The sequence below is a fragment of the Sorex araneus genome, chromosome 10 (genome assembly GCF_027595985.1).
Source record: "Sorex araneus isolate mSorAra2 chromosome 10, mSorAra2.pri, whole genome shotgun sequence".
NCBI lineage: Eukaryota > Metazoa > Chordata > Mammalia > Eulipotyphla > Soricidae > Sorex > Sorex araneus.
The window spans coordinates 12,074,930-12,100,014 of record NC_073311.1 but is presented as its reverse complement, the minus strand read 5'-3'; the positions used below and the strand labels follow the sequence as shown (position 1 = coordinate 12,100,014).

Genomic DNA, 25,085 nt, shown 5'->3' with positions numbered 1-25,085 from the left:
TGGCAAGAGTGCTCTAGCATTGCCCCCAAACTGACTTATCCACATACCTTTCGTCTGAATAATCCATTTCATTTAGTTTAAGGTTCACAAGTCACTTGTTATAGGCCTATGAGACTTTAGGTTCAAAAATAAGCTAAAAGGACAATGAAAATCATTAGTGGGGATTCTAAGAGATGGGTGATGAAATTTAATGCAAACATTTGCCCTGTGTATTCGTGGGTAGGTGGAGGTGCAAGGGAGGGGAACAGACAAAAAGGACCCCTGAATATTTTCATAAAGAAATGCCCTCGGGGCTGGAGAGATAGCACAGCGGGTAGGGCATTTGCCTTGCATGCGGCCAACCCGGGTTCAAATCCCAGCATCCCATATGGTCCCCTGAGCATGGCCAGGAGTAATTCCTGAGTACAGAGCCAAGAGTAACCCCTGTGCATTGCCAGGTGTGACCCAAAAAGCAAAAAAAAAAAAAAAAAAAAAAAGCCCTCACTCATTTGGAAACTAGGCTTTGGCAAGTTAGATCACTCGAGAGAAGACTAGTGGTATTAAAGTAACCTTTGTTGAGCAATGTGCCAGATATTTACATTAGCTCACTGAGTTTTCCGAACTTCCTTACAGGAAAGCTACCAGCATAGCAGAGTGGTTAGATTAACTGGTTCAAACCAGAAAGAGGTGGCTTCAGTATACAAAATCTCAGTCTTTTATTTTTTGTCATTATAATCTGCAGTAAACTTTAATAAAACTATTGGTCACAGACAACACATTTGCCACCTAAATCCAGGCTCTTCACTTAAGAAATCTGTTTCACTGTTCCAAAGTTACTTAAGATAAAATAGAAAACAAAAGGGGAAAGATAACGTACATTAAGAAGAAATCTATGGCGTTACTCTGTAAACCGAAAGAATATGCTACAGGTCAGTCTTCGGAAACCAAGTACAAGTATGCTAATAGGCAGGACACCACTCACTGAGGAGTATTCATTCACAATGTCTGGCCTGATCACTAAATCACATAATCTAGGAAGGCAGAAAAGAAATGTATCTACAAAGTTACTTATTAAAATAGTTCTTTGGGCTAAAGAGAGAAAACAGGCGTTAAAATGCCTGCCTTGCATATGCCCCATTTAATCCCGGCACTGCGTACGATCCCCAAGCACCACAGGTGTGATTCCTGAGCACACCCTGAGCATGGCCAAGCGTCCAAAACCTGAAAACCCAAATCCAACCCCCCCTCCCCCAAAAAAGAGAAATCTTTTTTCCTTTTTCAGGTAACATGATTTACCACAAAACTAGTATGAATGTTTTCCTCATACAAGAGATTCTGGAATCTTAGGACCCCTTCCTCAATACTGGAATGTTGTGCAAACTTGTCACTAGATAAAGGCAATGGGGTGATCTATATAATTCAGATACAGGTGTTGGGGTGCGGGCAGAGAGATAGTGCAGAAGGCGAGGCACCTGACCTGTACACAGCTAACTGGTCCAAATCCCTGAACACCACATAGCGAGAAATAGCCCTATGAGTACTGCCAGGTGTGACCCAAAACAAAAATTTTTTTTTAAAAAGAAGAAATTAATGTTGAGAATATCATCTCTGACACTTGCTGTTTTGCTCCGATTTTAACTAATTAGAGCATCTTAACTTGCATTTAACAACATGCAAGCACTCAGCATGTGGCCCACGCAGACTGCTTTGTGAAACTGATACAGTCTCTCCCTCTAGTAGTGTCTTTCCCGCTCCCTTCCAGAGTTAGTTACCTTTTAAGTCACCTTACTGGAAACACCAAGGAATCTGAGGTTCTACAGTTTCTCATTATTTTCATTACAATAGGGGCCACACCCAGGAGAGAGATGAGCCACTCCTAGTAGTGCTCAGCAGGGTGGTATGTACAGGCTGACAGTTTACTGCTCAGGCAAGCTGTCCAGTGCTGCTAAGAGGCCAGCACGGCTGCCCTGGAGGGACCATGGAGCCATACGGTGCCAGGTTATCAGTTTTGAAAGACGATTTACATCTGAACTGGTTCCCCAGCCTGGCTTCTCAGCATACAGTGAAACACCCACCACAGAGTTACTACAGCAGGTTAGCAGATTTATGTCCTCTAGTTCTCAGTACTGGAGTCACTTGTAGAGCTCAAGATCTCAGTAGCTTTGCTGCTACAGGGCCGGATCTGGAGCTGGAGAGGATCATACTGAGTGAAGTCTCAAAGGGCGAAGGACAGAAACAAGATGACCTCTCTCACATGTGGGGTACACAGAAACATAGTAGGGGAATAACAACTGCCCACGGCAATGAAAACTGGTCTTCAACCTGACACTTGCCAGTGGGATGGGGATGGGGGACGAGTAGGTCCGAAAAGGGAACACTAGGACAATGGTGAGAAGTGCCTGCCATAGAAGCAGGGCTGGGGGTGGAAGGGAAACTGGGCACACTGGTGGAAGGAAGTGGACACTGGTGAAGGGACTGGTATTGTTGGAATGCTGTACACCTGAAATTCAATCAAAAATTTTGTAGCTTTGTAATTCACGGTGATTTAAAAATATATATTTTTAAGAGTTTAGTACTTGATAGCCTCTTCTTGAAGATATCATCAGATGACGTGCCTTAGTGGAGGCACACAACCCATGAACTTCCTTGAAAGTGCAAATAATTTTGACAAAGCTCACTTCAACCCTTTTATTTAGAATTCAAAATTTGGTATCAAAAAAATCCCTCAATTTCTTTGTTTATCTGCATGAAGAAGTTGTTCAATAGGCTCTAACTCTCTTTCGGCACTGTAATAGAGACCATTTTTCCATAACCAAATTCTTAAGATGATTTCTCGTGGTGAACACTGCATAGGGAACAAATAGAAAAGGGGGTGCCCTACATCTTAAACCAGCCTGCAGGGAACTGAAAATTCTCATCTCACAAAAGGATATTCAACAAATGTACATGCCAAAGCACTCAATAAGCTATGCTCTTTTCTCTGAACTACTACTATGAAATAATTTCTCCTAAAACCTGTAACACTTTCAGTCACAGCACTCAGATAATGAAATCAGTGACTATCCATTACTTTCATTACTCATAAAAATCTGCTTCATGGTCTACATGTAAATGGCATGTAGGGAAAAAAAAGGAAGGAGGGCGAGAACGACAAATCTCATAAATTAAACATATGAGAAATAACAGAACAGATTTTGAGAGTGAGGGAAAACTGAAATCATATTATATTTTATAGGTAAAGAAAGCAGCTTAGCAAAGAACTGAATACATACAAATGGTATTTCCCCCCAGAACTAAGAAGTATTTTAGCTTAATAAATGCATAATGTATGTGATCAGAAAAGATTGCAATGCTGATTAAACAAGTCCATAAATTCAAAGTACAATCCATAAGCTCAGGGAAACCAGAAACAGTTCATGCATTCTTCAGGAGTAACAGAACTCCAGTGATAACTTGTTACCTTGGTAGAGCTAGATGGTTCAGAGTTCTGGCCCAACATAGCACTGCATGCTAAAATGAGCAACGAAGCTCATATATCCATAAAGATAAGAAACCAAGTATTGTAATATCCTGTTTCAACCAGGTCGGTTAATAAAAGACTACTGCATTTGAGGATTACTAGATCACAAAAACAGCTCATGAAAGAGGCATAAATCTCACAGCAAAGTTATAGAAAAGCTGAGAACATAATATCAATTGCACGCATACAAAAATCCACTGTATGCAGCTTGCTTGCACTGAACTGAAAACAAAAAATTTGTAGAGTACTAAGAATTCTCAAATTAAAATTTATATTTTAGGGCCAGGATGATACCTACAGCAGGTAAGGCACTTCCTGTGCACACAGCTGACTGAGGTCCAAACTCCAACAGCCCATATCATCCCCAGAGTACCACCAGAAGTGATCCCTGAGTGTGAAGCAAGGAGTAAGCCTTCAACACAGCCTGGCAAAGTCCACATGTAAACTAAGTAAATAAATAAAATTCTAGCAAAGATCAGACAGAGTAAGGACAAAGAGCATAGTATATTCAATACTAAATACTTATGGGTCCACCATACAGCGACAGAGAGCTTGCTTTGCATGCAGTTGACCCGAATTTGATCCCCAGCACCCCATATGGTACCCAGAGCCCACCAGTAGTAAATCCTGAATACAGAGCCAGGAGTAAGCCCTGAGCACTGCCAGATGTGCCATATCTATCTATCTATCTATCTATCTATCTATCTATCTATCTATCTATCTATCTATCCATATACACACACGCACACACATAAATATACACTGTAGCACTGTCATACTGTTGTTCATCGATTTGCTTGAGCAGGCACCAGTAATGCCTCCATTGTGAGATTTGTTGTTACTGTTTTTGGCATATTGAATACTCCACAGGTAGCTTGCCAGGCTCTGCCATGTGGGCGAGATACTCTCAGCAGCTTGCCAGGCTCTCCGAGAAGGATGGAAGAACCAAACCCGGGTCGGCTGCATGCAAGGCAAATGCCCTACTTGCTGTGCTATCGTTCCAGTCCACACAGAACTATATACACATATATTTTTGTATTATATATGTATATATACATGGCCCCATATGAATATAAAAATAATACAAACATATAATAAAATCTATAATAATATGTAATTTAAAAACATATAATAAAAATAATTTTGTGAACTTTTACATCAAGTATTTCTCTAACAGTGTTCCCCAAAGTGGGTTAAATACCACCCCTTCCTCAGAAGGGGGCCAGAGGCGACCAGCAATAGCCTTAGGTGTAACTGGGGAGTTCATTCTGTTTACTGAAGGGGTTGCTGAATAATTTTTTTCTTCCTTAAAAATGGGTGATTGGCCAAATAAGCTTGGGAACCTCTGGTCTGGCACAACCCACTCTAGGCTGACTTAAAATGGAAGTTGATTCACTTACTTTCACAAAATTAGAGCTGTCTCTTTAATCCCAAAGACACAAGTGAGTAAAATATCAGTGTAAAGTGTTGTTTTGGTAGCAGAGAAAAATCTTCAGGACAGTCTTGTATTAAAAAAATGAATAATTAACAAGAGTTATGGTTTATAAAGAAATATGCTAGTTTGGTTGACATCACAGAAACAGTGGGAGTTTGTCTTTCTGATTTCCCCGCAAACCCAGTTGGATGTCTCCCAAGGTAAATAACAGTTGTCTGCTTATTACTTCTAGATATCATTTTTTAGCTTTAAGATAGAAGTGCTTAAGTTAATTTACAATGCCAAGTGGTTGAGAGACTATTTACTCTAAATAAAGTACCAACTCTCACTTTTCAAAAAAGGCTTCCATTACTTTCCCAAAGCCCAGGATGAGTTTCATTGTTTTCAGTCTACCATTACAAATAACAGAGGCTATGACACAGCTTTACAAGCTGACATGTATATGTAATAATTCTTCCCTATCTCACCTAGGTCACTTCTCTTACTCTCAATAACTGACTTCCAAACAGGAATAGAAAGTAAGATGTAGCCTGTGGCAAAGTGAAATTACAATAGTTACAAAAAGGGCAAAGTACCAGGAAGTTTTCAATTAGTTAAAAATACATAAAAATAAAGCAAATTGAAGCCACAAAATTTCAATTACTTAAAAATGCGGGGGGAAATATATACAATGCATAATGAACAGCAGAGTCAATCTAACAGCTTTTTTCCTACGGGTTACTGAGCTAAATATATCAGGGGCTGAGTCAGGTTATAAGAAGCTTCTGCACCTCAAAAGAAACGGTGACCAAGATACAAAGACAGTCCACGGAATGGGAAAAATTATTTGCCCAATACCCATCTGATAAGGGGTTAATACCAAAGATACATAAGGCACCGGCAGAACTTTACAAGAAAAAAAAAATGAAGTCCAATCCCATCAAAAAATGGGGAGAAGAAATGAACAGAAACTTCCTTTAAAAAGAAATCCAGGCGGGGCTGGAGCAATAGCACAGCGGGTAGGGCGTTTGCCTTGCACGCGGCCGACCCGGGTTCGATTCCCAGCATCCCATATGGTCCCCTGAGCACCGCCAGGGGTAATTCCTGAGTGAAGAGCCAGGAGTAACCCCTGTGCATCGCCGGGTGTGACCCAAAAACAAAACAAAACAAAACAAACAAACAAACAAAAAAAGAAATCCAGGGGCTGGAGTGACAGCACAGCGGGTAGGGCGTTTGCCTTGCACACGGCCGACCCAGGTTCGATTCCCAGCATCCCATATGGTCCCCCGAGCACCGCCAGGAATAGGAGGTAACCCCTGTGCATTGCTGGGTGTGACCCAAAAAGCAAAAAAAAAAAAAGAAAAGAAATCCAAAAAGGCCAAAGGCACTTGAAAAAAATGTTCTACATCACTAATCATCAGGGAGATGCAAATCAAAACAACAATGAAATATCATCTTATACCACTGAGTGTGTGCCAGCCTCACACAAGAACAACAAGAACCACCAGTGCTGGCATGAATGTGGGTAGAAAGGAACTCTCCTTTGTTACTGGTGGGAATGCTGACTGGTCCAGTCTTTTTGGAAAAAATATGGACATTCCTCAAAAAACTAGAAATTGAGCTCCCATTTGACCCAGCAATACCACTTCTGGGAATATGCCCTGGGGGCCCAAAAACACACAGCAGAAACATTATCAGCATGTCTATGTTCATTGCAGCACTGTTCATAATAGCCAGAATCTGGAAACAACCAGAGTGATGGAGAACAGAAGACTGGATAAAGAAACTATGGTACATCTACACAATGAAACACTACATAGCTGCTGGTGAAAATGAAGTCATTGCTTATAAATTGCTTATAAATGGATGAAGATGGAGAGCATCATGCTGAGTGAAACGGGTCAGAGGAGAGGGACAGACGTAGAATGACTACACTCATTTGTGGGACAAAGGGAAAACACAGTATAAGACTAATGCCCAAGTGCAGTAGCAACATGGGCCAGGAGGACAGTCCAAGGTTAGATGCCTGCCTCAGGTGCGGGAGAGAAGGCAGGTGTGCTAGAGAAGAAATCGCCACGGCAATGGTAACTGGAAATGATCACTCTGCATAGGAACTGCGTGCTGAAAATAGGTAGAGGAGCAAACAGGATAACCTCTCAGTATGTGTATGACAAAGCATAAGGCCCAAAAGGAGAGAAAGAGAGAGAAGAAAAGTGTCTGCCACAGAGGCAGGCTGGGGGCTGGGGGAGGGAAACTGGGGTCACTGGTGGTGAGAAATGTACACTGGTGGAGGGATGGGTAAGGAATGTTGTGAGACTGAAAGCAGAGCATGAACAGCTTTGTGTAACTCTGTATCTCATGGTGACAAGAAAGAAAGGATGAGGGGAGGGGAGAGAAAAGAAAAGAAAAGAAAAGAAAAGAAAAGAAAAGAAAAGAAAAGAAAAGAAAAGAAAAGAAAAGAAAAGAAAAGAAAAGAAAAGAAAAGGGAAAGGGAAAGGGGAAGGGAAAGGGAAAGAGTCAGTTTAATAGTCTTGATTCTAAGCACAGGTTTTATAATCATAGCTGTGAGCATGTGCCCCCGCTCTGCACAGGCAAACTGAATACTCCTGAGTAGTCCACTTACTCTCGGCCTATGATGACTGACTTGTTACAGTTCTTAGCACAGTGAGCACTCAAAGACACTACATCAAAAATATTAAGTGCAATGAACAACAATTATTCTCTGTCAGCCCCCACACCCACGCCTCCCCCTCCCCTTTCCCCTCCCCCTCCTCTCTCTCTTCCTCTCCCTCTCCCTCTTCTCCAGCGCCAAAAATCAAACTCAGGACCGCAACATGCAAGGCAAGGGCTCTACCACTAAACTATATCCCATCTCTATTATTCTTTTGGACTGCCTACACTGTGGTCTTTCCCTCCTTAATTGTGGGGTCTTCTCCACTTTATTATTCCAGAAGGTCAAATTGTTCTCTAAATCTTAAATGAGTACTTTCCCCATCTTCTGATTTCCCTTGTCCTACACGAGAAGGCATGGGTTCCGGCAAACACACTGCCCCGCCAGGCCTCAGAACAGCCAACTCAGAATGAGACTGAAGAACCAGAAAGAACTCTCTCACGAACTGATGTCAGAGCAACTGCAGCCAGGCCAGGTCCGTATCATTTTGAGCCCTCTGAGTGAGAGCTGTCACTAGAGCGGGCTGTGGCATCTGCCAGTCTGTAAATGGTACCAGCATCCTCATGGGATGCTGTGTAATGTCATTGGGGGCATTAAAAAAAAAAAACTCAATCACTGTGAGCTCCAGTTATAAAACTTTCATGTTTGAGTTTCAGCCATACAATGATTGATCACCCGTCCCTCCACCAGTGTACCTTTTCCACCAACAATGTCCCCAGTGTCCACCATTCCCGCCCTTTCTTTCTGGCTGCTTAGCTTAGCCTTGGACTTGGTTTTCTAACCCTTTCAACAATTTGATGAGCCAAAGGACTCAATCCAATATCCTTTTATTTTCAGTTATTTGTTTTTTTAGGCCACACCTAGCAGTACTCAGGGCTTACTCCTGTCTCTGTGCTCAGTGATCACTTTTGGCAGGACTCAGAGGACTATATGTAATGCTGTGGACTGAACCTGGGCCAGCCGTGTACAAGATAAGCACCCTACCCACTATACTCCCCCCCAAAAACAAGTTTTACTTAAAAACAAGATGGTACCAGAGAGATAGCACAGTAGGCAGGGCATTTGCCTTGCACACAGTAGACCTGGGTTCGATCACTGGCACCCCCAGTAAGACCCTTGAACACAATGATGTAAGTCCTAAACACTGCTAGGTGGAGCCCAAACCTCCAACCAATAAAGCAAATAAAAACAAAATAAACATCACACCAGAATCCATAGGGTACATTGAAGGCAAACTCGGCAAAACCCTCCACGACACTGAAGCTAAAAGCATCTTCAAAGATGACACCCCACTGACCAAGCAAGTGGAAACAGAGATAAACAAAACATTCTACAGAATGGGAAAGGATATTCACCCAATACCCATCAGATAAGGGGTTGCTATGCAAGGATATACAAGACAATGGTTGAACTCTACAAGAAGAAAACACCCAATCCCATCAGAAAATGGGGTGATGAAATGAACAGAAATATTCTCAAAGAAGAACTATGAATGGGGGCTGGAGTGATAGCACAGTGGGTAGGGCGTTTGCCTTGCACGCGGCCGACCTGGGTTTGAATCCCAGCATCCCATATGGTCCCCTGAGCACCACCAAGGGTGATTCCTGAGTGCATGAGCCAGGAGTAACCCCTGTGCATCGCCGGGCATGACCCAAAAAGCAAAAAAAAAAAAAAAAAAAAGAAGAAGAAGAAGAACTATGAATGGCCAAAAGACACATGAAAAAATGCTCTTCACTAATCATCAGAGAGATGCAGATCAAAACAACAATAAGATATCATCTCACACCACAGAGACTGGCCCACATCCAAAAGAACAAAAGCAACTGGTGTTGGCGTGGATGTGGGGAGAAAGGGACTCTCCTTCACAGTTGGTGGGAATACTGACCAGTTCAGCCATTTTGGAAAACAGTATGGTTGCTTCTCAAAAAATTAGAAATTGAGCTCCCATTTAACACAGAAATACCATTTCTGGGAATATATCCCAGACATGCAAAAAAGTATAGTAGAAATGACATCTGCACTCGTATGCTCACTGCAGCACTGTTTACAATAGCCAGAATCTGGAAAAAACCTAAGTGCCCAAGAACAGACGACTGGTTAAAGAAACTTTGGTACATCTACACAATGGAATACTATGCACCTGTTAGAAAGGATGAAGTCATGAAATTTGCATATAAGTGGATCAGCATAGAGAATATGTTAAGTGAAATGAGTCAGAAAGAGAGAGACAGTCATAGAAAGATTGCACTCATTTGTGGAATATAAAGGAACAGAATGGGAGACTTACACCCAAGAATAGTAGAGATGAATACCAGGAGGATTGCTCCATGGCTTGGAAGCCAGCCTCACATGCTGGGGGAAAAGGCAGTTCAGATAGAGAAGGGACCACCAAGTATTGGGTGCTTGGAGGCCAAGCTCGAGATGGGAGATGCATGCTGAAAATAGACTATAGACTGAATGATGGTCACTCAATACCTCTATTGCAAACCACAACACCCATAAGGAGAGAGAGAAAGCAAAAGAGAAAGCCCTGCCACAGAGGCGGGTTGGGGGGAGATGGGATTGGGGTGGTAGGAGGGATATTGGGATCATTGGTGGTAGAGAATGGGCAATGATGAAGGGATAGGTACTCAATCATTGTATGACTGAAACATAAGCACGAAAGCTTGTAAGTCTGTAACTGTACCCCCACGGTGACTCATTTGAATAAATAAATAAATTGGAGCCAGAGTGATAGTACAGTAGGTAAGGCACTTGTCTTGCACATGGCTAAATTTAAATTCAATACCCCAAACCCCATATGGTTCCCCAAGCCTCATCGGAGTGGTCCCTAAGCACAGAGCCAAGAGTTACCCTAAGCACTGCTGGCTATGGCCTAAAATAACCCCCTCCCCCCAAAAAAATATAAATAAAACACAAGCTATGCTTGAAATTGCTTTTTTTGCCACCAAGAATTCAGACCCAAAGCAGGTTTTGGGTCTAAAAGTGTTTAGATTACTCCAAAGAAACACAAAACATTTCTCACTTCCAACCAATGATCATGGCCTATGAGAAAGTGATGAGAGTACCCATATCAGAGTGTCCATGATCACCAAAGTCAGACGCCACTTGCTAAGTCTAAATTCCCAACGACTTCTTCCCAGCAGGAATTCTTTTTCCTACTAGAGGTCTAGAACTATGAGGTTCCCACCCCCTCTTACAGGTTAATTTAAGGCCCAAAATTTAAAAGTTACTAACTGTCAACGGGTCTTAAACATTCCTCTTTTTAATCAATAACCTAATAATTACTAATACTGATATGATTAAACTATTTGCTGTTTACAACAACATAACAAGTCAGTACCTGAATGCCATGAACCAATTTTTCAGTATGTAAAACACTCTCCTGCCAGATTTCTCTGCAGGGCTATTTTACAGTTCAGTTCCAGTAATGCTTTTCCCATGTCTAGAAAGTCAAAGCTCAAATCTGTTCAAACAGAAAACTGTTCAAACAGAACAAAGAATTTTCTAAACCAGGTTCTTCAAGCCTGACTTCTCCCTTGAACATGCTACCTCACTTGCTTGTCTATTTCTTTCCTTACCTATTTCCACTCCGGAGAAGCCTGTTCTTCTCCCTCCCTCGCCCCCCACTTTTGTTTTTGGGCCACACTCAACTGTGCTCAGGGATGAATCTTGGTGGGCTTGGAGGACCATATGGGGTGACAGGGATTGAACCCAGGTCAGTCACAAGCAAGGCAAACCATCCTACCCACTGTAGTATTGCTCTGACCCTTGTGTTGTATCTTGAACACACACTTCTCCCTTTCTCTCCCCTAATATCTTTCTAAATATGTTTTAATAAAAATTATATTGCTTTACACACAGAAAAGAATCATCTAAATAAAAATCAAACATAGCTTTTTAAAAACTGAGTTTTAAGATTTTTATTTGGGTGTGTGTGTGTTGGGATACTCCTAGCTCTTAGCTTGGGGAATACTCCTAGGAGAGTTTGGAAAACCTTCTGGAAGCAGGGATGAAATCCCAAATTCAGGCATTCCCCTTGCAAAGCATGATCTCTGGTCCTAAAATCATATAGTCCCTTTAGATTAAAATTTAGGAAATAAAAGCAAACATTTAAAAACGTATTTTGACATTTAATGTATACCTGACAGTATAAGTTCAGCAGGAAAAATGCCTAGATTTTGGCAAAAATGTCTATTTTTGTTTTCTTTTTAAATGATGCAACTTGAGGCAGGATCGAGTTCAGTGTCAAAACTGCCTGCCTTGCAAGCATGAGGCCCCAGCTCATTCACCACATGCCAAATGCAATCCCTTAGCACTGCCCTTCAGATCCCTGACACCAAAACCAAGTTTGTACAACTTCTGGCCACAACAGTAACAATGAGGGGGCCGAGAATAAAATATGTAATTTTTATACCAATGGAATTTTAGGGTCCATATGACTGTGGACTGGAGTTAAACAGAGGATAGGAATAACAAGCCTGAGAGTTAAGCATCTAACTTAAAGAATCTATCTTCTGAGTTCTAGCTGAATGATGCTAAAACATCTCCAGCTTGGTTTTTTTTTTTTTTTTTTTTTGCTTTTTGGGTCACACCTGGCGATGCACAGGGGTTACTCCTGGCTCTGCACTCAGGAATTACCCCTGGCCGTGCTCAGGGGACCATATGGGATGCTGGGATTTGAACCCGGGTCGGCCGCGTGCAAGGCAAACGCCCTACCCGCTGTGCTATCTCTCCAGCCCCATCCAGCTTGTTTTTTAAAATGAGTATGAAAGAGGAAACTGAACTCCAACTGGTATTAACTTTAAAGTAAAAATAAGAAAAAAATCTAAAATCCAAGGTAACTGATTTCAATACCCAACTGCTACTACTTTTTAATATAAAGTTCACAGTTATGAGCTTTTTAAGTTAATTATAAGTACATAATTTATAAATATCCTATACTTATCAATGTAGAAAAATCATGCAGAAAACAACTTTCAGTATTTGTAAATTCATTTCTATGCAACTCCCCAAAATGACTCTTAAAAAGTAAACTAAAAATGATTCTTATAAAGTGTAATCATTTTTGCCTAAACCGGATTCATTTTGTGCTATGGGCTGATGATTTAGTTAGTAGCAACTATAACTTGCTATTATTATATGCTCTTAGACATAAAAATAAACATACATAAACATCATAACATTAACTTTATGTCTTTTTAGAGGGAAAAGAAAACACTTCTAGTCACAATCCGCCCAACCTAAGAATCACCATAAACCCTTATAAAAGTTCCTAAGCTTTTTGGTCACCTGATTTGACATATAGCAGATGCTAGCTCGACTCAGGAGAAGTTGTGCTCACAAAATCTAACTCTCGGGCTGGAGCGATAGTACAGCGGGTAGGGCATCTGCCTTGCATGTGCTGACCTGAGTTCGATTCTCAGCAACCCATATGGTTCCCCGAGCACTGCCAGGAGTAATTCCTGAGTACAAAGCCAGGAGTAACCCCTGTGCATCACCGGGTGTGACCCAAAAAGCAAAACAAAACAAAACAAAAAAAACTAACTCTTCTTTAAACAAAGCATGTCAGAGTTGGCCCTACAAAGTAGCTATATTTACACTTTATGAGAGACCCAGAAAAAGCATAGCTCTGAAAAAGATCTAAGGCTAGTTTGGAATTACTATCCTATCATAAAGAATGTTATTTTATGAAATAAGAGAAATAGCTAAAACATTTAAAGGTAGGGGTGGGGGGGGTCTAACAAACTCCTATCAAAATAAGGTGCAAGAACAAAAAAAAAGTAACCGAAACCTGAAAAAGAACTGAGAAAATAGGTGTATAAAGGGACAAAGGAAAATTTATAGCAAGGTGGCAAACCCAAGACGTGTGTACTGCTATTTCCTCTCATTCAAAATTGGGTCACACTGTAGCCAGATTCTTCAGAGCTTGGCAAAGACCTCAGACACATCTCTATGGCTGCTAGAAAGCAGTGGAGCTGCCAGCCCGAACCAAGTATCACTGTTTCTGCCATCGGCTGACTTTCAGGGGAGCTGGAGAGATAACTAGCTCAACAGGCGAAACACATGCTTTGGATGTGGGAGGTCCATGTTCAATCTACTTCACACTTAGCTGGGAGTAACCTCTTAGCACCACCTAGTATGGCCCCCAGGGAGATTCTGGAGAAATAATACAAAGGGGATGAATGGAAAGAAAACTGGTAAGAGTAAGAGCATATTTACTGAGCTGTTTGATTTTTTAGGTTTCATATGATGCTTTGTTTAATCCTCACAATACAATCAACAACATTTATTATACTGTGTCCATTTTATAGATGGAAAAAAAAAACCTCAGGTTGACTTACTAGTAATCAACCACATGGTCAGCTGGGGCTCTTAAACAAACATTTTACCATTCCTTTTAAAAGATGGGGCATGCCACAGCTTGGAAACTGGCCTACATGCTGGGGGAAAAGGCAGCTCAGATAGAGAAGGGAACACCAAGTAGAGGATGTCGACAGGACCCATTTGGATTGAAAGATGTGTGCCGAAAGTAGACCACAGACCAAACATGAAGGCCACTCAATATCTCTATTGTGAACACCCAAGAGGAGAGAGAACAAAAGGGAATGCCCTGCCGCAGAGGCAGAGTGGGGTGGTGGGGGATGGGGTGGGGTGGTGAGAGGGATACTGGGAACATTGGTGGAGGAGAATGGGCACTCATGGAGGGATGGGTAAACAATCACTGTATGACTGAAATGCAAACATGAAAGTTCATAAGTTTGTAACTGTACTTCACGATGATTCACTAATAAAGAATTTTAAATAAATCACTATCATTGTCACTGTCATCCCATTGCTCATCGATTTGCTTAACGGGCACCAGTAACATTACCATTTTGAGACTTCTTGTTACTCTTTTTGGCATATTGAATACGCCACAGGTAGCTTGCCAGGCTCTGCCATGCAGGCCAGATACTCTCGGTAGCTTGCTGGGCTCTCCGAGAGGGGCAGAGGAATAGAACCCAGGTCAGCCTCATGCAAGGCAAATGCCCTACCACCGTGCTATCACTCCAGCCCTTTAAAATAAATAAAATTAAGTCAGGATTATCATTACAAAAAAAAAAAGGGCATGGAATTCAACAACTGATCTAACCCTATTAATCCACAAAAATCTACCAATCCCCATTTTTTTAGTAAGAACATGTTTTGTACCAAAAGCTTGTAAAAAAATCATGTACTGTAAAATATCATGCACAAAAATTCATCTCTTTTATTGCCTTTATAATCAACATTTTAATGAACACCTTGTAAACAAATCTCTGTGCATTTATAGAGTATTATAAATGGAATTCTGGGTCAAAGAGTTTGTGATATGTTCTGCCAGAACATCTGATTTTAATTATTACTAAAATAATGAAGAGAGGATGGTTCCTTAAGAAAATAACTGTGCCTTATTTTTTCTCATTTCCACAATGCCTAGGCACATAAGCAAGTGTTCAATGACAGCTAAACAAATAAAAGGGATTTTATGAGGGGGAATTAACAGAACAGGCTCACCAATTAGGAGACAATAAGCATGCCAAACACCAAGTTCTTCAATAGATTGCTTGAAACTCCCCTTGAGAGTCTGAATAGCAATATGTGCATTCAGGATGCGCATGCATAAGGGTGCATGAATACCAGGAGTGTAATTTAGTGTATTTTCACAAATGTGAAAGAGTATGATTTTCTTTGATTTATTTTTTGGCTTTTGGAGCACACCCAGTCGTGCCCAGGGGTTACACTCAGAAATTACTCCTGGCGGTACGAGGAGGGGATACGGGATGCTGAGGATCAAACCCAGGTTGGGGCATGCAAGACAAGCGCCATATCCGCTGTAATATCTCTCCAGCCCCAGATTAGGAACAGGGAAGTGCTGTGCCAGGAATCACACCTAGGGCCTCACACATGCAAGACAGCAGGTGCTCTGACACTGAGCCATGTACCTGGTTCCTGATTTTCTTACAGTATGTATATATGAAGAATATATATAAAGTATATATGAAGACAACACAATGAAGACATAACGTCTCCACTTCAGATCAGCTAAATGTTATGATCCCCAGCAATTGGGCACAGTCCCCCAAGTACCAGGAGTGAGCCTGAACACAGAACCAGGAGTAAACTCTGAGGACCACCAGATGCAGCCACAAATATCCCCCTCGCCAAATTCAAATATGAAATGCAGCTTCATTTCAATGTGCCAGGCTGATCTAGCATTTTAGACTTAATCACTTAGTCCTCATAATATTACATGGTAGCATTACTACTATGATCTTTACTTATTTTAGAGATAAACTGTCCAGATAAACTGAAGTACAAGGAGGTTAAGAAACTTGCTCGTTTTCTTGAGCACAAGCATTCTTGCCATACCTCTAATCAAGTCATGTAACTGAGTAATAAGCAAAAAGAAAAAGAAAAAAAGGAAGGCTACTGGCTCAGCTTTCAGCAGGCACTGGTGATGAAGGCCTCAATGACAAAGTGCATACCAAAAAAAATTAGAAGTCTGGTCACTCCAAGTGGATTACTGATTCAGGCAGTAAATAATCATTATCAACTGTGGACCAAAAACTGCCCTTTAAACAGCTGAAACTCTCAGTTGAAGAAAGATGGCAATAGATCACAGTGTAGAGAAATCTAACGCAGAATGAAATAGAATGTTTCCCTAGTATTATTTAGTTGATGTCAATATTTACCCTCTATTAATTAGTAGAATTATTCATTATATAGGCACAGGAGCAACTAATTCTGTCTGGGCATTCAAAGGTTGAAAAGGAAATACCTCAACTGTGTCTCGAGTAAGGGGCTTGCACAAAAGTTTCTGGGTACACAGTCTGTCTCCCGGGAGCACTGAGCAGAGACAGAGCAGCTTCTCAAAGCAGCACCATGTTCAGCTCGCTGGGGGAGAGAAGAGGAGATTGTAGGTCTATGAAATCAACCTCGCCCGGCAAAACAGGAAGCGGCAATAAATACACAGTACATCTATCAACCATAAATTTATTGTCAATATTGCTACAGACTTTCTTTTGTTTTGCCTCCCTGTGTTTAAATTTTAAATAAAATTTTTAAAAAGAAAGAAACGTGGCTCTGTTGGTAGGATACATGCAGTGCATGGGACAGGGGCCTGGATTGGATATGCCTGACACGGATGGCCCACCAAGCACCTCTGCTAGTGCCTTCATACTAGCAGGAAAAAATAAAAATATTAACAACAATTAAACACAGGTGGGAGGCTGTTGGAAGCAGACATCCAGCTAAGCATGATTAACTTTGACTCCTTCCTAAAATCTCACCTTAGAAAAGCCTGAGGCCTGTGGATTCGGTTCAGGCCTTCCAATAAGGCCATGTGATTCCCCACCACAGTCCACACGCCAAGTGTGATACTGTGGGTCTGATCCCAGCCTCCACACAAAGCCAGAGATCGCCTAGGCACCACAGCTAAGTATGTGTGAGCATCACCACTGACACTCTGCCCCCCGCCCCTTTATTACACGTGTGCTCCGTTCTAGTCCAGAGTGATCATTCCCCTCACACTAGCCAACACAATCGAAGGAGAATGTAAAAAGTTACTGGCCAAGGAGACAGTACAACCAGTAAGGCATTTGCCTTGCATGTGGCTGACATGGGTTTGACCCCAGGCTCCCATATGGTCCCCTGAGCCTGGCCGGGGTGGTTCCTGAGCACAGAGCCAGAAATAACCCCTGAGCACCCCCAGGTGTGACCCACTCCCACTCCTCCACCCCTCCAGGCCCCAAGTAAAGAGTTAAGAAAGATTTTAGGAAGTACAAAACCCCACAAGAATAAAGGAGGATAGGGGAAAGAGGCGACAACTCTGGGAATGGGGTAGAGTGGGGAGTAACTAATCCCAACAAGACCCAGACTAAGGCGGCTCCAGACAGAAGCCATCATCAAAGGGCAAAGCTGAGGCAGTAAGTCCTCTGCCAGGGCTGCACGACTGAGAAACAAGCAGTTACTGCTTTTTTTTTGTAGTTCTCTCCTCCTCATCTCTCCCACCCTCCTCTCCTCCTTCCTATCATTGCTTGTAACAATCCCCGCCCCCCCCCCCCACACACACACAGAGCTCCAAACTAACCAACTAATCTTCCACCATCCCTGAGTGAAGTCTAAAGAAGCACTTTTGCAGAGTGCAGACCAGAGACCCTAATGTTAGAAACAGAAATTATAACTAAGGGGCCGGAAAGATAGTATAGTGGGTAGGGCCTTGCATGTGGCCAAACCAGGTTTATTCATTACCCAGCATCACCCACCCCCAGTCCCCACCAGAAGTGACCCCTCGTGTAGAGCCAAGAGTAAGCCCCAAGCATAGCTGGGTGTGGCCCCAAAATATAAACAACAACAAAAACCAGATTGAAAAGCAAGACAGAATACTGAAAAACAGAGAATTAAGTCCAAGTCAAATTCTGAACAAGATGCAAAATGTCTCCAAGAAGAAAATGGAACAGTGATCTGATGTATCTAATCATATCAAGAATTTACATTTGTCAGAGAATTGCAAATTAATTAATAATAAGCACAAAGAACATAATCATTTTAACTTGATTGTCTGGAAAAACATTAAGTTGGACAAGAAAGAAAATGCAATCAGTGAATTTAGGGACACAATCATTAAAAATATTTGCATGCCCACAGTAATTTAATACCAAATAAAGACTTTACCACCAAAATCTGATATTCCATAAATGGTAAGAAAGGGAAATATGTGTAAATGTTTGTAGGCAGTACAGAGATTAAAACAACAAATTCTCATTTTAAAATAAAATAAAGAGTCCAGAGCAATACACAGGGAGTAGGGTACATGCCTTGCATGTGGCCACCAGGGTTCCAGGCACTCCACATGGTGCCCCCCTGCATCCCGCAAGGAGTGGCCTCTGAATGCAGACCCAGGAGTAGGTCTGTTCACAGTCAGATGTGGCACAAAAACAAAAACAAAAAAGTCAGTGGAGTCAGAGAGATAGTAACACTGGGTGAAGTTGCCTGTCTTGCACGCTGCTGACCCTAGTTAGATAACCAGCACCACACTATCAGATGTCATGCCTGAGCACAGAGCCAGGAGTAAGCTCTAAGCGAGGAGAGAGGAGAGGAGAGGAGGGGAGGGGAGGGGAGGGGAGGGGAGGGGAGGGGAGGGGAGGGGAAGGGAGGGGAGGAGAGGGAAGGAGAGGAGAGGAGAGGAGAGCCACATGCACTTACACACAAAATCTCATTTTTCTTAGGATATAAGTGATCAGGGTCAGAGATAGTCCAGGGTAAGGCACTTCCCTTGCATGATGCACCACATCTGGTCCCTGAGCACTGCTAGGAGTGATGATTCTTAAGCAGAGACAGGGGAGTAAGCAATGCATTTTTGAGTTCGACCCAAAAGAAGAAAAAAGGAAAAAGTCAGTGACTGTCATCTAAAATGAAACGCTAACAAAAGTCAGATGGAAGTGACTTAAGAATAAACTGAAGAGCAAGTATGGAAACAAGTAGCTTAAAAATTAAAACTGCCTCCAAAGATTGTGCATTGGAGGCAAGAAGGAAAATGAAGAAATGCTGCTTGTGTCAAACCTGAAACTATTATTCTACTTTTATTTGTTTTTTTAGTAAAGTACAACAGTTTTTATTGAAAGAAATTGGGGCTGGAGCGATAGCACAGCGGGTAGGGCATTTGCCTTGCACGCGGCCAACCCGGGTTCTAATCCCAGCATCCCATATGGTTCCCTGAGCACCGCCAGGGGTAATTCCTGAGTTAAGAGCCAGGAGTAACCCCTGTGCATCGCCGGGTGTGACCCAAAACCCAAAAAAAAAAAAAAAAAAAAGAAAGAAATTCACTTAGAAAGATGTGAGAGCAGAGAAAGAGACTCTAGATTAGCTACCCAAGAGAGAACACGGGCTGCCTCAGAGCGGGAAGAGCGAGGAGAGAAACGCACGCTCAAGAGAAAACATGGGCTTCTCCAGGGTGGAAAAAGCCTATTACTCAGCTTTTTAAAGTACATATTCCTAAACATCACTTTAATTTTAAAATGAAATTTTAGATTTGAAGAAATAAAATGCCATAATTAAGATCTTAAATTGCATATATTGAGTATATTTTCAAACTAACATGTTGATTTCTGCTAATTATTAGAATTTTGAATAGGCCTGAGGTCAGTAGTACAAAATCTTTCTTGTATCACAATTCATGAACTGATACAGTATGCAATTCACTGTAGAAATACTTGGGGCATGTAGCAGTTCTAAAGCCTAACTGTTCAAAACCACTCTATAAACGCAGTATTTTATTTATTCCTCTCCCCCTCAGAATATATATGGATATATTTATGTAAAAGCCTATATTATTTATAACTCCTGGGTCAAGTCCAAATCTTGTCATTTTGAATGACTAGCATTTATACGCACCAGTGATGACAAAGTTGAACTTTATATTTAAAGTCTGAATGTCAAATGATTCAAATGGACAAACTGAAAGGCTACCTCACGGAAAAATATACAAAGTACTAAATATGCAAAAGAAAACAGGAAACAATCTTATCTGCAAGAACTGTAACAACTTGCAGCTTTTCAAAAGTCACATTTTTGTGGGCACAAATTCATCAACTACACATAATCTAATTAACATATTTCTTCTACAGTCAAAACCAAGAACCTCATTCCAGAAAAAGAAAATGCTTTAAAGCACAAGATTAAAACCATGAGTAACTACATTTGTCTGCTGGATTTCTTAAAAAAAAAAAAAAAATCAATAAAGTTCTTTTTATGTGAAGATAAAAACTGTTAAGACTTGGTTTGCTTTTCCAGCACTTGGCTGTTCAGTTTTGTCAATTATTATTAATAATAATAATAATAATAAAATAATATCAAATACCCATACAAAGCTTAATAGCATTAAAATCGTATATGTTAAACGAGTTCAAGTACACATGTATTCAAAAGAGAACCAAGATTAGAAATACTGGTTCTCTTTTGAAAAAGAAAATCTCAAGTATTCATCACTGAGAACACCCTTGTCAGGGATTATGGCAAAGAAAGACAAAAGACAAAACTCTTGCATCCAAAGAATTTGAAATTTAGCAGTGCACAAGAGGTAAGAAGTGTATGTGGAAGGGCCGCCATGACTAAGACATGAAAACAAACTGATGAAAAACACAGAGTAGTAAAAATAACTTAACTATAAACATAAAGGGAACACATTTAAAGAGGAAAAAGCTAATAATCATAAAGGAGAAAGGCAATGACTGGATCTCAAAGAACTAGAAAAGCATTTGAATAAAATCAACTTTATGACCAGAACTGTGATCTTCTCACTAAATTAAGATAAATAACTATCTCAATAAAATCTGTGGTCCTTTACTTCTCAAACTGTGGGTCACAAGGCCATAGGGGTATAAAACTTTTTTTTTAAGTTTTATCTTAAGGCCAGAGATATGGTACACTGGATAAGGTCTTGCATGCATTTGAACCAAACTAATTACATCCCAAAACTGCATATAGTTCCCTGTACCATCACGAGTGAACCCTGAACAAAGAACTAGGAGTAAGCCTTAGCACTGCTAGGTACAATCTAAGCCGTCCCTCATTTCTGTTAGAATATTTTTCTATGATTATCAGTAAATGTTTTGATTTACATACTTATTTTATATACTTATACTACCAGGGATCACATAAAAATTTCTCACGTGAGGACATTAGGTTAAAAGAAGCCAGAAACAAAATGACAAATATGAGATAATCTCACACATCTGTGGTATGTAGAGAAATAAATCAAGAATAAGATCAGTTAGTGGCCAGAATAATAGTACAGTGGGTAGGGCACTTGCCTTGCACACAGTCAACTCAGGTTTGATCCCTGACATTCCATATGGTCCCCCAAGCTCCATCAGTAGTGATCTCTGAGCACAGAGCCAGGAGTAAGCCCTATACATAGTCAGGTGTGGCCCAACCTCCTATCCGCTCCCCTCAAGAAAATGAGTAAGGTCAATTATCAAACAATAATAAACCTTGGACACTGGACTACAAACCTGAGAGTGCCAGGCTGAAGGAAGAGGGAAGGAGAACAAAGAAGATGTCCAGAAGTAACATAGGAACATTAAGTGGAGGTTTTGAGCACGTGAGTGGTGCTAAGGGAGGTGACAGTATGCACCAAAACATAACCAACAACTAACAAATAATGGGGACAGGGGTGGGAGAGAAGGAAAGTTGGACAAAAGGGACAACGCGGGTATGGTCATGGGCACTCGGGTGGTGAGAGTGTACAGAAACCTCATACATAAATATCAGAAGTTTGAACATTATTATAACCCAATTACCTAAACTATAATTTTTTAAATGTTTAATTTCTCAAGTGAACAGGGATATTAAGCGGGTAGAACTGAAAAATCCTTGCTCCAGTCAACCAGCCACCATCATATCAAAAGGGGAGAGGATAATGCTCAGGAAGCAAACTTCAGAACTAAAGCCAAAGTTTTAGGAATTTATACACAGAACTTTTAAAAATCTTTTATCTAAACGCTTTTGGTTGCTTGTTAATAGCTCTGGTAAAACACACACACACACACACACACACACACACAAAACACAAACTGTTCTGTTATCAGTCATTTTTAATTATATTTAATCAACATTTGTATTGTACTTACTATATATGCCAGTAACTGTTTTAAGCACTTCTGAATTTACTTAATCATCATGAAAACCTTATGGCAAAGGAACAATTTTTTTGTATTTTGGTTTGGGAAAATATGTGGTGGGTGTTTGTGGGGGACCCACAGAGGCTGGAGACAGAATCTGGGGCTCAAACCTGGGAATGCCACATGCAAATCATTTACTTCACCATTTGAGCTATCTCTACCCTACAAAGGTTTATGCTGAGCTCCCCCCAATAGTATCCTCATTTTACAGATAAAGAAACTGAGTCAAAGAAATGATATTTTATCACTTACCAAATTAGTAGTGAATCCTGGGTTCAAACTAAGATAACCTGACTCCATTCATGTTCATAATCGCCCCACTAAGTTGTCATGAAGGTGAGGATGAATATTTTTTCTTTTGATTTTTAGTATATACATCTTCCTGATTATGTCTGCCTTAGAGTAACATATAATATTGCATCATCTGAGCCCATCAACTAGAAACTGTAGAGGGTACCAAGAGTAAAATGAAACGGATCACTGTTTTTTTTTCTTTTTTAAGTTTTTGGGTCATACCCATCGATGCTCAGGGGTTACTCTTGGTGGTTCTTGGAGGACCATGTGAAATGCCAGAGATCATCAAACCTGGGTCGGCTGCATGCAAGGCAAGCGCCCTACCTACTGTACTATCTATCCAGTCCCCTACCAATCCAGAAAATCAATAATGAGTGAAAACACCCACTAAAATTCTTCATTAATCATTTTTAACTCTCTGAAATTGTATTTACTCACATGCGAACACACACACACACACAAAACCATGAACCGCCACTTGCTTTATTTTTTAAATTTTTTTATTGAATTACTGTTGAGATACAGTTACAAAATTTTGAATAATTGAGTTTCAGTCATACAATGTTCCAACACCCATCCCTTTACCATTGTACATTTTCCACCACCAATGTCCCAGTTTCCCTCCTGCCCCACTCCCTCCAGCCTACGTCTATGGCAGACACTTCTTCCTTTTCTCTCTCTTGTTTTCTCTCTCTCTCCTTTTGGGCATTTTGGTTTGCAATGCATGTACTGAAAGGTTATCATGTCTGTCCCTCTACCCACCTTCAGCACTCAGTTCTTATCCAGAGTGATCCTTTCCAACTATCTTTGGCATAGGGGTCCCTTCTCTATCATAGATGCCCTCTTCCCGCCACCACTATGGCAAACTTCTAACCATGGACCATTCCTCCTGGCCCTCATTTGTGAGTCTGTTTTAAAGATCATTTACAGGGTAACTAATTCTTGGTTCAATGTACCATTTAACTTCAGTTATTACATAAATTTTAAGTAAAATTATAATAAAGCTAATAGGATTACATTTCACTAATAACTATAAAATACTCTATAGGCCAAGAAGATAGCTCAAAAAGCTAGAGCACATGCTTTGCATGTGGAAGCCCAGGATTCAACCCCTAGAAGTAGCATATGGTCCTCTGAGCACTACCAGGAAAGAACATCCAGAGTGGTCCCTGAGCACAGCTAAATGTGATGCCTGCCCCCAAAAAAGCCATACAAATGTCCAGAGCTTACCAGAAATTAGTCAAAATAACTTTTTACTATTGTCATCAAAATCTTATCTAAAAGTTGAATACAGTATTAATATTCATTAGTCTTCTGAGATATAGTTAATGTATTGTTAATTGTAATAACCTTATTAAAATTGTTTCCCATAAAAAATACATACTTTGGAGTTCTTGCCCAATTCAATCAGCTTAATCAATGACTGAATAAATAGCAGGACTCCTACATTAATATATGAAAAAAAAAGGAATACATATCAGTTTCCCCCTAATTTATCAGTATAAAAGTATAATTGTCTTTGCAGCTCTGTTCTAAGTACTGGCTAAACTAGAAATACTAAAAGTTAATTATAACTTAAATTTTAAGGGATCTGGTATCAAACCAAATGTTACAGAACCCAATTAAATCAACAAATTCAAATATATCCTTTGGGGATGTAAGACTAAAATACAGATTTTTGAAAGTCTTATTAACATTAAGACAATAAACTGAAACTTTGAAACAATTCCCAGAAGTGTTAATACTAGAAATGACTCTTCTCCATGAAGGAAATTTATGCAAAATAAGCATGCCTTAAAAGCCAACTCAAACAATGTTAGAGGGCAAGTAAAAGACATCTGAAGACACTATTTATTGTCCTATCACTTTAAGTGCTAGGAGAAAATTTAAGATTAACATAGTGCAAAAACATTACGAAAAAATATGAAAAATAGAGGTTTTAGAACGAAAAGGAGAGTTCAAATGAAACAAAAATGAAAATAATAAAAAAAATTAATTCAGATACAGAAACACATAATTACCGTAAGTCCCATAGACTCTATGCTAACGCAGAAAGAGCTTGTATCTCATTTCACTGTGTACACTCACCGAAGACTTTTCCTCAACTATAAATACACAAAAGGTTTTTGTTGTTGCAATTTACTATGCCTATTCTAGGCCCCGGGATATTTTTGTACTCAATCTCAAATTGGAAATGGGATGCTATCTGTCCTCAAAATGTCGAGTTATTGGCAGAAACATAGCTCCATGTCTAATAGAACTTTTATGCTCCACTGCAATTCTTTTAAGTGGTATTCTTATTTAGATGTAACTAAGACCACCTGTATATCTTAAAATATAAATCAAAACTTATGGGAGACACTGGTCACTGACAGAATGAATCTAACTTTCCCCTACAATGAAAATACAGTCTTAGAATTTATCACTATACCTTATCACTGATCAAATTCACATTCTGTATATCCTTCATTTTAAGGTTAGTTTTCCAAGGCACACAGTGAA

At 40.5% G+C, this 25,085-nt stretch overlaps 1 protein-coding gene across 6 annotated transcripts in view; it reads right to left on the bottom strand.

Moving 5' to 3' along the window:
- FRS2 (fibroblast growth factor receptor substrate 2) overlaps positions 1-25,085 on the bottom strand; it is a 130,474-nt gene that overhangs the window by 71,238 nt on the left and 34,151 nt on the right. Inside the window, exon 2 of one of the 6 annotated variants that reach the window (XM_055118243.1) lies at positions 16,388-16,503. The exons of the other annotated variants lie outside the window; for them this stretch is intronic. The gene's annotated coding sequence lies outside the window, so the exon portion shown is untranslated. The remainder of the gene's footprint in view (positions 1-16,387; positions 16,504-25,085) is intronic. 6 annotated transcript variants of the gene reach the window in all.